This window comes from Pseudophryne corroboree, chromosome 6 (genome assembly GCF_028390025.1).
Source record: "Pseudophryne corroboree isolate aPseCor3 chromosome 6, aPseCor3.hap2, whole genome shotgun sequence".
NCBI lineage: Eukaryota > Metazoa > Chordata > Amphibia > Anura > Myobatrachidae > Pseudophryne > Pseudophryne corroboree.
In genome coordinates, this window is record NC_086449.1 from 131,056,825 (window position 1) to 131,069,787 (window position 12,963).

The following is a 12,963-nucleotide window of genomic DNA, read 5'->3' on the forward strand; positions in this document are numbered from 1 at the left end:
GACTTGCATCAAGCATTAGTGAGCATGCGCGGCGCCACTCCCTATCCTCATCGGAGGCAACAGCTCCCGGCTTCTCTGATTGGCTGCGGCGTCGGCCGCTATGCTAATGAGGAGCCCGGACAGAGGGCGGGGCCGCTCGAAAGGATGCAACGACTGCAATGCAGGGGAGCCGAGATCATGGATGCGCTGCAATCCAATGAGTGAGTGCCGTTTGATGATGCTGCAGCGTAATCCAGTCCCGCCTGATGCTGCAGCGCAATCCAGTGAGTGAGTGCCACCTGGTGATGCTGCAGTGCAATGCAATCCAGTCTCGCTGATGATGCTGCAGTGCAATCCAGTGCTACCCGGTGATGCTGGCGCTGTAGTGCAGTAAGTGAGAGTGCCACTTGGTGATGCTGCAGTGCAATCCAGTGCTACCTGGTGATGCTGGCGCTGCAGTGCAGTGATTGCAGCCTGGCGATGGATGACAATCAGTGTCAGCTGTAAATAAATTATGCACATCCAGACTCATGGGCTAATACGTGAATGTCAGCTGGTATGCTAGGCAGTGCAGTCTAGTGCACTGTACTGAGATAGAGGGGCAGATGTACTAAGCCTTGGAGAGTGATAAAGTGGAGAGATAAAGGGTTCTGGTATGAATGGTCGACCACTATTGGTCGATATTGACAAATGTCGACATGGACAAATAGTTGACACATGAAAATGGTCAACACAGGATAGGTTGACACATAAAAAGGTCGACATGGGTCATACCTCCCAACTTTTTATCTCCATAAAGAGGGACACACGCGCGGCGAAGTCGAGCGCGCTCCCGGAACAGGGGAGTGGCCTAAGAAAAGGGGGCATGGCTTCACGGGAGGACCCGCGATCGCGAGCCACGCCCCTGTTTTCGTCACTGAGGGGGCATGCCCCCGCTCCTTCTGACTCCAGTGAATAGACGCTGTGTGCATGCTAAGCAGGGCAGCGAGAGTCAGAGCCTCCCAAATGTCCCACCACCACCACCGCGGGACACTGCGTCCCGTGGGTGGGTCAGCAGGACAGTCCCCAAAAAACGTGACTGTCCTGCGAAAATCGGGACAGTTGGGAGGTATGATGGGTTTTTTAACTGTTTTTGGTGTCATTGTTTTCCGTAACATGACCCGGAACCCCAATTAGTATACTGCGTCCCCTTGCATGCCTCCTTCGCTCGGGCAAGGTGCCTCGCTCTCCGCTACTGCTGCACTCAGCACGGGTTACTATTCCCAATCATAGTCCACGTGGATGGTAAAGTATTGAAAAGTTAAAAATCTATTTAAAAAAAAAAAAACAGCAATGTCGACCTTTTCATGTGTCAACCTGTCCCCGGTCAACCATTTTTGTGTCGACCATGTCAATGACTAGTGACTGTCGATCTAAGTAGGGTCGACCTGCCAAACGGATACTGAGATAAAGTACCAACCAATCAGCTCCTGTCACTTTTCAAATACAGCCTGTAACATGGCAGTTAGAAGCTGGTTGGCTGGTACTTTATCTCTCTCCACTTTATTACTCTCCAAGGCTTAGTACATCTCCCCCTCACAGAGAGAGTTGCTGTACTGTGAAGTACAGATGTGCTCTTTCATACAAAATGTGACAGTGAAGCCGTTTGATAACCTGCACTCTGTCTGTATTATTGAACCTGCAGTCATGCTATACAGTGGAGGTTTAAGACTTAAACCCTGGGCAACAAGATGTTCCCAGACCAGGATGGCTTCTTCCAATTGCTGAAATATAACGTGCATGAGCTGTAACGTACTCCCAGACATGCGTAGGACAAGTACATTTAACATGCATTTGTTAATTGCATGTTTACTTGGTTCATGATGTAATTGGAGAACATCTAGGGGCCTATTTGTGACAAATCGTGGATTTTGCCTATTATCATGACATTCATTAAACTCAGATGCCCCCCCCCCCCCCCCCCCAATGCCACCATGATGCCCACAACATTCTGCGGGGACGCCCCATCTTCACACTCTGCCAGGTCTTAGACCAGGCATTCCCAACCACGGTCCTCAAGGCACACTAACAGTCCTGGTTTTAGTGATATCCAGGCTTCAGCACAGGTGACTTAATTAGTAGCTCAGTTATTTTGATTTAACCATCTGTGCTGCAGCCTGGATATCACTAAAACCTGCACTGTTGGTGTGCCTTGAGGACCGTGGTTGGGAATGCCTGTCGTAGACAAATAGCGATTTCCGCACTTCTACAATTTATGCTGAATCGACCCCATAATACGGTAGTAGGAATCACAGATCCCAAATTTGCAGTCATGCACTGGGGGGGCATATTAAGGATTCACAGCATTACGGAATTGTTATTAGCTTGAATGTATTATTACTGAGTCACCATGATCACTTCGGCCAGGTACCGCACAAGCGCCAATGTCTGCGGCACATGTGCGAGCGGGGAAGGATCTTATGCATCCCTCTCCCAGTAAATTTTGCTACAATGGGCTAACGCCATCTAAAGATCTTAGTAAATCCGACAGTCTAGCAGCTCCCATAACAAACCCATGGGGGCAGTTTCTGCTGTCAGAAATGGAGGCACCATCCCTCCATGGTACATCCTTGGGATTCTTAATAATTGCTGGTGATTTCAGGCGATATGCCACAATTATTATTTGATAAATAGGCCCTAAAGAGTTTACAGTATAGTAACGACTATCGCTGTTACTATACTCCTGGTTCTGTCCCGCCTTACCTATGACACAGGGATGGATTGTCCATCTGCCTGTTTTTCCCATAGGTAATGGCACTGTGTGGTGTGGGCTGATGGAATTTCTTATTTATGCCCTGATTTTTTATCTCCAATGATTTCACACTGAATTGCTGTAAGCAGTGGCAGATAAGCTGAAAATGATAACTTTAGAGAACACTCCGCTGTCCCCAGCATAAATGATCTCAATTTTTGTGGTCCAGTAAAAGGCCCTGTGTAAAAATGAGAATTCTGGGGGTCATTCCGAGTTGTTCGCTCGCAAGCGGATTTTAGTAGATTTGCTCATGATAAGCCGCCGCCTACTGGGAGTGAATCTTAGCATTTTAAAATTGCGAACGATGTATTCGCAATATTGTGATTACACACCTCGTAGCAGTTTCTGAGTAGCTCGAGACTTACTCGGCATCTGCGAACAGTTCAGTGCTTGTCGTTCCTGGTTTGACGTCACAAACACACCCAGCGTTCGCCCAAACACTCCCCCGTTTCTCCGGCCACTCCTGCGTTTTTTCCGGAAACGGTAGCGTTTTTTCCCACACGCCCATAAAACGGCCTGTTTCCGCCCAGTAACACCCATTTCCTGTCAATCACATTACGATCGCCAGAACGATGAAAAAGCCGTGAGTAAAATTCCTAACTGCATAGCAAATTTACTTGGCACAGTCGCAGTGCGGACATTGCGCATGCGCATTAAGCGGAAAATCGCTGCGATGCGAAGATTTTTACCGAGCGAACAACTCGGAATGACCCCCTCTATTCAAACCTGCAAAGGAGGGAGGTCTGGGTGTCCCTAACCTAAACTTCTTTTTTCTTACAGCCTATCTGATGAGTGGAGTTCTCTGGCACTCCAGTCCAACTTCTGGGGACGAGTGTAATGACTCCCGGCGGCCGTGCGGGATGCCGGACGAAATCTGACTTAAAAACCATGCCTTGTAAGTAATTGCCCCTTTAAAAAAAGTGAGAGTTCGGCCGGCATCCCGCTCGCCGCTGAACTCAGGAGTCTTTTCATCCGGCCCCAGGAGTCTGGATGAACATTGAATCTGAACTGATACAATTTGTTTCCATTTTTTCACTCGATGTAGGAGGAGCGAAAAAAATGCATTCCAAGTACCATCAATCACCTGTGGTCTCCATCTTTCTAATCTTTCCATTCTAATATTTGGTAAATATACGTTGCACTCTCAATACCAATAGTTCTAAGTCTGCAATTTGTAGCACTTAGTTGTAAACCCGTGGTGACAATTAAGTCATATGTTGGCTGCACTCCCATTACCTTGCGAGAGGTCTCCTTTCAACTGTCTATTGCCTCATACTTTCACCAGGGTCAGTTCTAGAACAAGTGGAGCCCAGGGTGAACATTTCCTTCTCTTAGACTAAGACAGCTGCCCGTGGGGGTTACTTGGGACCTGGAGCTCCGCAGGCTGCTGTACTCCCTGACATTCAAGACAACTGCGCTGTCAGCCTGCACCTTGAGCCGCCCCTAACTTTCCCACAACTCCCTGACTAAACAAAATAATTAAATGGGTTGGGAGCATGATATAGACCCTGACATTTGGGGGCCCATTTGTGTTAATCTTGTTTCTTTAGCATCTTCAGTCCACATTATGGAAAACCCCTAAAAATGTATGTCCGTTGGCACCTAGTCCCGCAGCATCTTCATAAAAATTTCCCCTTGCTCCTCTCAGCTGTATTGGAGGGCACTGGCAAAACGCAGGATGTCTGTAGGGGGGGGTTGTAATGCAATCCACAATCTCCCACTCAGCGGAACATTGGAGCAAGTGTGGGAGTCTGGGGGGAGCGGCAAAAGAACCTACAGTAGTAACTAACAACCCTGGTCATTAAAGTAAACATTGGTCTTTTTATATATGGACTACGGTATTAATATTTACCACTATAAATGGTGTATAATAAAGGCTGTATCAAACATATTTAAGTAATATAAATAAGTGGTCAGGAAAAGGTTAAATTTACCATAAATAAATACAGAAACAAAACTTTCTAAGCACACATTCTCCCACCTCAGATTGAGGACTCAGATCCACACACATAGCAAACCTGGCAGAATCAGCTGCTACCACTGGGCATGTGCAGCAGCTCTGCTCTGTCCCTTAAACTGCATAATGTGGCGGCAGCTCTAGTAATCGTATTATGGGGGTTATTCCGGTTTGTTAGCAAACCAAAAAAGTTAGCAATTGGGCAAAACCATTTGCACTGCAGGTTGGGCAGATGTAACGTGCATAGAGATTTAGATTTGGGTGGGTTATATTGGTTCTGTGCAGGGTAAATACTGGCTGCTTAATTTCTACACTGAAATTAAGATTTCAGTTTGAACACACCCCACCCAAATCTAACTCTCTCTGCACATGTTACATCTGCACCCCCTGCAGTGCACATGGTTTTGCCCAATTGCTAACTTTTTTGGTTTGCTAACAAACCTGAATAAGGCCCTATATACCATTGCTATTGTTGTCATAATTTGAGCCACTTGTCAAGAGGAGGGGTGTTTCCAGGCAACCGGAACCCCCCATGTTTGCCTCTGGAGGTAGTGCGGCCACAAAAGGCACTCTGTCTCATATATTCTGGCACTGTCTAAAAATATCTTATTGTTTAATATTCTTCATCACTATTGCCCGGGTCCCAGCTCACTATGGGTCAGATGTATTAAGCCTGGAGAAGTGATAAAGCAGTGATAAGTGGAAGGTGATAACGCACCAGCCAGTCACCGAGATCTATCCCCAAAGTGCTAAACTATACTCGGAAATTGATATGACATCTATTGAATGCAGAAAAATGTTGGATTGCGCTCTCTTGAGAACTGTGGACCAGTTCTCTCTTTCTTCTATTAAAGAAGCTATTTGGTTCACTTATTCAATGGAACACATTGCAAGTATAGTCACTAGTAAAGCTAACAACTTTATCTCTGTATGGTCACCCTATGTGGACCAATTGCGGAACTAGCAGCGGTGCATTGCACCGAGGCCCGCTGCGGTGAAGGCGCCCACAGCCGCCAGCATTACAATGAGTCACACTGACTCATTGTATGCAGCCACCAGCGTTGCGCCAGCCACCAGTGTCCCCGGTAATGTATACTAGTATGCTGCGGCAGCGCATACTCAGGTCCCAGGCGGCCAGTAGGAGGGGCCATTCTTTCCTTTCCTCCCGTCTCGAGCGCCTGGTGCTGATGATGATTATGAAGGGTGAGCAGGGGCCGCTCTCCCATCTCCACCCCTTTCCTCTTTAGCGCCTCCTCCTCACAGATGCTGCTGACTGTGGGGCTAACTGTCCATCTGAAGCAGGAGGAGGGGCCTTTCTCTTTCTGCTTTTCCACCCTGACCTATTACAGTGCCGCTGATGAAAAGGGGCCGCTCTCAGTTTTTCCCCCTTCCTCCCTCTTCCTATTTATATACCGTCCCCTCCCCCACCTCTGCTGCACCTCTACGCACATGCGCCTTCTCTCATAATGGGAGGGAAGGAGGAGCCATTTCCCTGCGCAGCAGCCCCTGGTGAGAACACACAAGTTTCACATGATTTTTTATTTATTTATGTATGTGTTTAGAGATGAACGTCTATTTCTATCAATATAAATAGCTGCTGGTGTGGAGCCAGAGTTTGTGTGTGTTTATGTGTATATGTCTCCAACTATCTCCCTGTCAGCCACTATCTCCTTCCTGTCCTATCCCTGTCGCCCACTATCTACCTGCCACCCTCTCCCATCACCCACTATCTCCTTGTCACTCTCTCCCTGTCACCCTCTGCTTTACACTGTCACCCTCTGTCTCACCCTATTTGTCTCTCCCTGTCACCCTCTGCCTTCACACTGCCTCTCCATCACCCCCTGCTTTCTGCTATCACCCTCTTCTTCTTCATCATCCTCTGCATCTCCACCCCCTCTGCCTCCCCATGCACCCACTGCCTCTTCCCATCTGCTCCTCCCTGTCATCCACCGACTCCCCCACCACTCTCTCCCGGCACCCACTGTCTACCTGTCACCCCTGCCTCCCACTATCTCCCTGTCTACCACTATCTTCCTATCACCCACTATTTTACTGTCACTCACTGCCTTTCCCGTAACCCACTATTATCTTGTCAGCCACTCCCTATCATCCTTTGCCTTCTGCTGTCTCCCAACGTATCTCCCTATTTGCCTCTTCCTTTCACCCTCTGTCTCTCCCCATTGCCCTCTGCCTCCTCACTCACCCACTGCATTTCGCTATCTGCCTCTTCCTGAGACCTTCTACATCTCCCTGTCACACCTGCCATCCACTGCCTCTCCATGACACCCACTGCTTATCCCTGTCACCTTCTACCTCTGCGTTACCCACTGGCTCCCCAGTCACCACCTACCACCCTCTGCAATCCCAGTCACCCACTGCCTCCCCAATCACCCACTGCCTCTCCCTATCTACTTCTCCTGCTACACACTGCCTTTCCCAGCCACCTCTACCTGTCACCCACTGATTCCCCAGTCACCTCCTGCCTCTCCGTTACCCACAGCCTCACCCGCTGTCACCCACAGCCTCTCCCGCTATCACCACTGCATCTCCTGAAAGGGTGGAGAAGGGTGGCCCAGAGCATATTTTTGCACCGGGGACCACCACTCCTAAGTTCTGCCACTGGTGTGGGCAATCATAACGCTACTCCCTCCGCCTTCCTTGGTGTTTTTAATTTTGTTGCTGATACCATATTTATGGTATCTATTATATGTTGTTTCTTTTTATTAAATATATGCTGTTGCATGGTATGTGAATAAGCCCTCCCTTTCCCCCCTTATTTCCTCACTTTTGTATCCCTCCCTCCTCAATTGTTCTGCACAAAATATTATTCAGTAAACAGATTGTTTACAACATATATGCAAGTACAAAGGAACTGGCAATATGTTGTATCTCCAGTAATCAAGAATGGATGGATGAATAAAATTATAACAATTTATTTAGCGTACAACAATATAAATTGATTATAAAAATGACCCTAATAGGTCACTGTTTTAAAACCATGAATATGGTACTGGGAAGCAAAAGTTTGTATACAACTGCCCAAATTGTAATTCCACAATTGGATAGCATTTTACTCCCAATAGGGCACCCAATTTTCAACTGGTATTACTCTTGGTGGTGATTAGATCCAAACCCACTGAGTCCTCAGCAGGCAAGCTGTCTGTGTGTCGTCCACTGGGTTTTCCAAACAGTGTTGTAAGCAGTGTGGTCCCGATTAGCAATTTTAAAGTCAGGGGAGTTCTTTAGTAGTCCATATCTGGATCCATGAATGCAAGTGGAAATAAACAGTGGCAGTTTTCTTAACGCGTTTCCCTAGGCGTGGTCACCTAGCTTCATCAGAACAACATATATTTATATATATATATATATACATTATATATACACATATTTTTTTATATATATATATATATATATATATATATATACAAAGTACTGTGCAGGTGTGGAAGAAATTCTTTCAAAAGTAGGAGTGTTAATAGTTTATTTTTTTCAATTAACAAAATGCAAAATGAATGGACTAAAGAGAAATCTAAAACAAATCAATATTTGGCGTGACCACCCTTTGCTTTCAAAACAGCATCAATTTGGGATGCGGTTAAGATACCAGCTGTCGGGATCCTGGCAGTTGAAATACCGACGCCAGAATCCCAACACCCGTCGGAATGTTAATGCTGGAATCCTGACAGGGTCAGGCAACCGATGCCGGCATCCCAATCTTAAGTATAGCAGGTGGGTTACGTTCAGGAGTGGGGGAGGTTAGGTTTGGGTTCAACCCTGGGGGGTTAGGGTTAGGCTGTGAGTGGAGGGGTAGGGTTAGGCTACGAGGAGGTTTAGGCATCACCGATGGGCTATTAGGTGTAGGCGCTAAGGGGGGAGGGTTAGGCTGCGAGGAGGGGGGTTAGGTGTAGGCACCACCAGGGGGAGGTTAGGGTTTGGCTCCAGGATGGAGGGGTTAGGGGAGATGGATAACATAGTTACCTACCTCTTGTCTGGATTTTAAACATCGGGATGCCAGCGTCAGTATTGTGACCACCACCATCCCGTCTGGCGGTCACACTGAACACCATCAATTCTTCTATGTACACTTGCAGAGTTTTTGAAGGAACTCGGCAGGGAGGTTGTTCCAAACATCTTGGAAAACTAACCACAGATCTTCCGTGGATGTAGGCTTCCTCAAATCCTTCTGTCTCTTCATGTCATCCCAGACAAACTCGATGATGTTGAGATCACGGATATGTGGGGGCCATATCATCACTTCCAGGACTCCTTGTTCTTATTTATGCTGAAGATAGTTCTTGATGACATTGGCTGTATGTTTGGGGTCGTTGTCCTGCTGCAGAATAAATTTGGAGCCAATCAAACGCCTCCCTGATGGTATTGCATAATGGGTAAGTACCTGCCTGTATTTCTCAGCATTGAAAACACCATCAATCCTGACCATATTCCTGACTCCATTTGCTGAAATGCAGGCCCAAACGTCAGAGCAGTGAGAAATGTAGCATGTTTTGTAGTATCTTTCAGAACATTTCCATTTGTTATCCTTTTTAAGATTGTCGATAGTTTTAAGATTGTCGATAGTTGAGGTCAATCTGAATCATTAGCGCTGCTTTTCTCAATATCAAATTGATACAATAAGCAAAATAACCATCATTAGTCCTTACAGATACCTCTTGAGCAAAACATTCATAAGAAAGCAGCCCATGAATTATTTATTACCCATGATATCACTGAGGCATTTATCACCAATATTCATGTACTGTAGCACATCTTAGTAAATGAACAGTCAGCATTCACGTGAATATTGGTTCAACCCACTGGGCCTTATTCAGAGTCAGCCTGGAACTTAATAGCAATTTGCGACCTATTCACAATCAGTTACATCTCCAAAACTCCACCTGTGACTCCCTCCCCTTGTCGTACCTGACTGAGATGAACCGGGATTGCAGCTGGAGGAGTGGCTTCATGGACAGTACAGAAAATGCTAAAAATCACATCACACAGAAGAAATACGTTCTTTAAATACATCAACAACAAAAGATTAAAGAAGGAGAGTATTGGCCTTTTAAAGGATAAACTGGGCATCTGAATCAAAGACGATAATGACATAGCTGAAAAACTAAATTCGTTTTCACAAGACAGGACCAGTTGCCGGGATTAGAACATAACCTCAGCAACGATAATGTCCCACTGCTAAGTGTTTATTTAAGTGAGGAAGTAGTCTGTGACCGATTAAAAAAAATTAAGATTAATAAGTCACCTGGTCCCGACGGAATTCCCCCAAGGGTTCTCATGGAGCTACACTCCAAACTAGCAAGACCGCTATTTTGATTTTCAATGACTCACTTACATCAGGCATGGTTCCTAATGACTGGCGTATAGCATAAGTTGTGACGATATTCAAAAAGGGAATCAAATCTGAACCAGGTAATTATAGACCAGTGAGACTTACATCTATAGCGGGAAAAGTACTGGAAGGTATTTTAAGGGATTGTATACAGAATTTCCTTGAAGCCAATAAGGTAATTAATAGGAACCAACATGGATTTGTGAAGGATAGATCATGCCAAACAAACTTCTTAGAATTTATGAAACAGCGCGAACCTAGATCATGGTAAGGAGGTGAATGTAATCTTTATAGACTTTACTAAAGCTATTCTAGTGATGTGCACCAGAAATTTTTCGGGTTTTGTGTTTTGGTTTTGGATTCGGTTCCGAGGCCGTGTTTTGGATTCGGACGCGTTTTGGCAAAACCTCCCTGAAAATTTTTTGTTGGATTCAGGTGTGTTTTGGATTCGGGTGTTTTTTTACAAAAAAACTTCAAAAACAGCTTAAATCATAGAATTTGGGGGTCATTTTGATCCCATAGTATTATTAACCTCAATAACCATAATTTCCACTCATTTTCAGTCTATTCTGAACACCTCACACCTCACAATATTATTTTTAGTCCTAAAATTTGCACCAAGGTCGCTGGATGACTAAGCTAAGCGACCCAAGTGGCCGACACAAACACCTGGCCCATCTAGGAGTGGCACTGCAGTGTCAGACAGGATGGCACTTCAAAAAAATAGTCCCCAAACAGCACATGATGCAAAGAAAAAAAGAGGCGCAATGAGATAGCTGTGTGACTAAGCTAAGTGACCCAAGTGGCCGACACAAACACCTGGCCCATCTAGGAGTGGCACTGCAGTGTCAGACAGGATGGCAGATTTAAAAAATAGTCCCCAAACAGCACATGATGCAAAGAAAAAAAGAGGTGCACCAAGGTCGCTGTGTGACTAAGCTAAGCGACCCAAGTGGCCGACACAAACACCTGGCCCATCTAGGAGTGGCACTGCAGTGTCAGACAGGATGGCAGATTTAAAAAATAGTCCCCAAACAGCACATGATGCAAAGAAAAAAAGAGGTGCACCAAGGTCGCTGGATGGCTAAGCTAAGCGACCCAAGTGGCCGACATAAACACCTGGCCCATCTAGGAGTGGCACTGCAGTGTCAGACAGGATGGCACTTCAAAAAAATAGTCCCCAAACAGCACATGATGCAAAGAAAAAAAGAGGCGCAATGAGGTAGCTGTGTGACTAAGCTAAGCGACCCAAGTGGCCGACACAAACACCTGGCTCATCTAGGAGTGGCACTGCAGTGTCAGACAGGATGGCAGATTTAAAAAATAGTCCCCAAACAGCACATGATGCAAAGAAAAAAAGAGGTGCACCAAGGTCGCTGTGTGACTAAGCTAAGCAACTCAAGTGGCCGACACAAACACCTGGCCCATCTAGGAGTGGCACTCCAGTGTCAGACAGGATGGCAGATTTAAAAAATAGTCCCCAAACAGCACATGATGCAAAGAAAAAAAGAGGTGCACCAAGGTCGCTGGATGGCTAAGCTAAGCGACCCAAGTGGCCGACACAAACACCTGGCCCATCTAGGAGTGGCACTGCAGTGTCAGACAGGATGGCAGATTTAAAAAATAGTCCCCAAACAGCACATGATGCAAAGAAAAAAAGAGGTGCACCAAGGTCGCTGGATGGCTAAGCTAAGCAACACAAGTGGCCGACACAAACACATGGCCCATCTAGGAGTGGCACTGCAGTGTCAGGCAGGATGGCACTTCAAAAAAATAGTCCCCAAACAGCACATGATGCAAAGAAAAATGAAAGAAAAAAGAGGTGCAAGATGGAATTGTCCTTGGGCCCTCCCACCCACCCGTATGTTGCATAAACAGGACATGCACACTTTAACAAACCCATCATTTCAGCGACAGGGTCTGCCACACGACTGTGACTGAAATGACTGGTTGGTTTTGGCCCCCACCAAAAAAGAAGCTATCAATCTCTCCTTGCACAAACTGGCTCTACAGAGGCAAGATGTCCACCTCATCATCATCGTCCGATTCCTCACCCCTTTCACTGTGTACATCCCCCTCCTCACAGATTATTAATTCGTCCCCACTGGAATCCACCATCTCAGGTCCCTGTGTACTTTCTGGAGGCAATTGCTGGTGAATGTCTCCACGGAGGAATTGATTATAATTCATTTTGATGAACATCATCTCCACATTTTCTGGAAGTAACCTCGTACGCCGATTGCTGACAAGGTGAGCGGCTGCACTAAACACTCTTTCGGAGTACACACTGGAGGGGGGGCAACTTAGGTAAAATAAAGCCAGTTTGTGCAAGGGCCTCCAAATTGCCTTTTTTTCCTGCCAGTATACGTACGTACTGTCTGACGTGCCTACTTGGATGCGGTCACTCATATAATCATCTACCATTCTTTCAATGGTGACAGAATCATATGCAGTGACAGTAGACGACATTTCAGTAATCGTTGGAAGGTCCTTCAGTCCGGACCAGATGTCAGCACTCGCTCCAGACTGCCCTGCATCACCGCCAGCGGGTGGGCTCGGAATTCTTAGCCTTTTCCTCGCACCCCCAGTTGCGGGAGAATGTGAAGGAGGAACTGTTGACGGGTCACGTTCCGCTTGACTTGACAATTTTCTCACCAGCAGGTCTTTGAACCTCTGCAGACTTGTGTCTGCCGGAAAGAGAGATACAACGTAGGTTTTAAATCTAGGATCGAGCACGGTGGCCAAAATGTAGTGCTCTGATTTCAACAGATTGACCACCCGTGAATCCTGGTTAAGCGAATTAAGGGCTCCATCCACAAGTCCCACATGCCTAGCGGAATCGCTCTGTTTTAGCTCCTCCTTCAATGTCTCCAGCTTCTTCTGCAAAAGCCT

General features: G+C 46.4%; 1 protein-coding gene and 1 long non-coding RNA gene across 2 annotated transcripts in view; one reads left to right on the forward strand and one right to left on the reverse strand.

Moving 5' to 3' along the window:
• Positions 1 to 12,963, reverse strand: part of DPYSL2 (dihydropyrimidinase like 2) — a 229,384-nt gene that overhangs the window by 169,751 nt on the left and 46,670 nt on the right. The gene's annotated exons all lie outside the window — the stretch shown is intronic.
• LOC134936675 (uncharacterized) lies at positions 38 to 3,924 on the forward strand. Its single transcript, XR_010180534.1, has 2 exons — positions 38 to 263; positions 3,551 to 3,924. It is a non-coding gene; the product is annotated as an uncharacterized LOC134936675 (long non-coding RNA).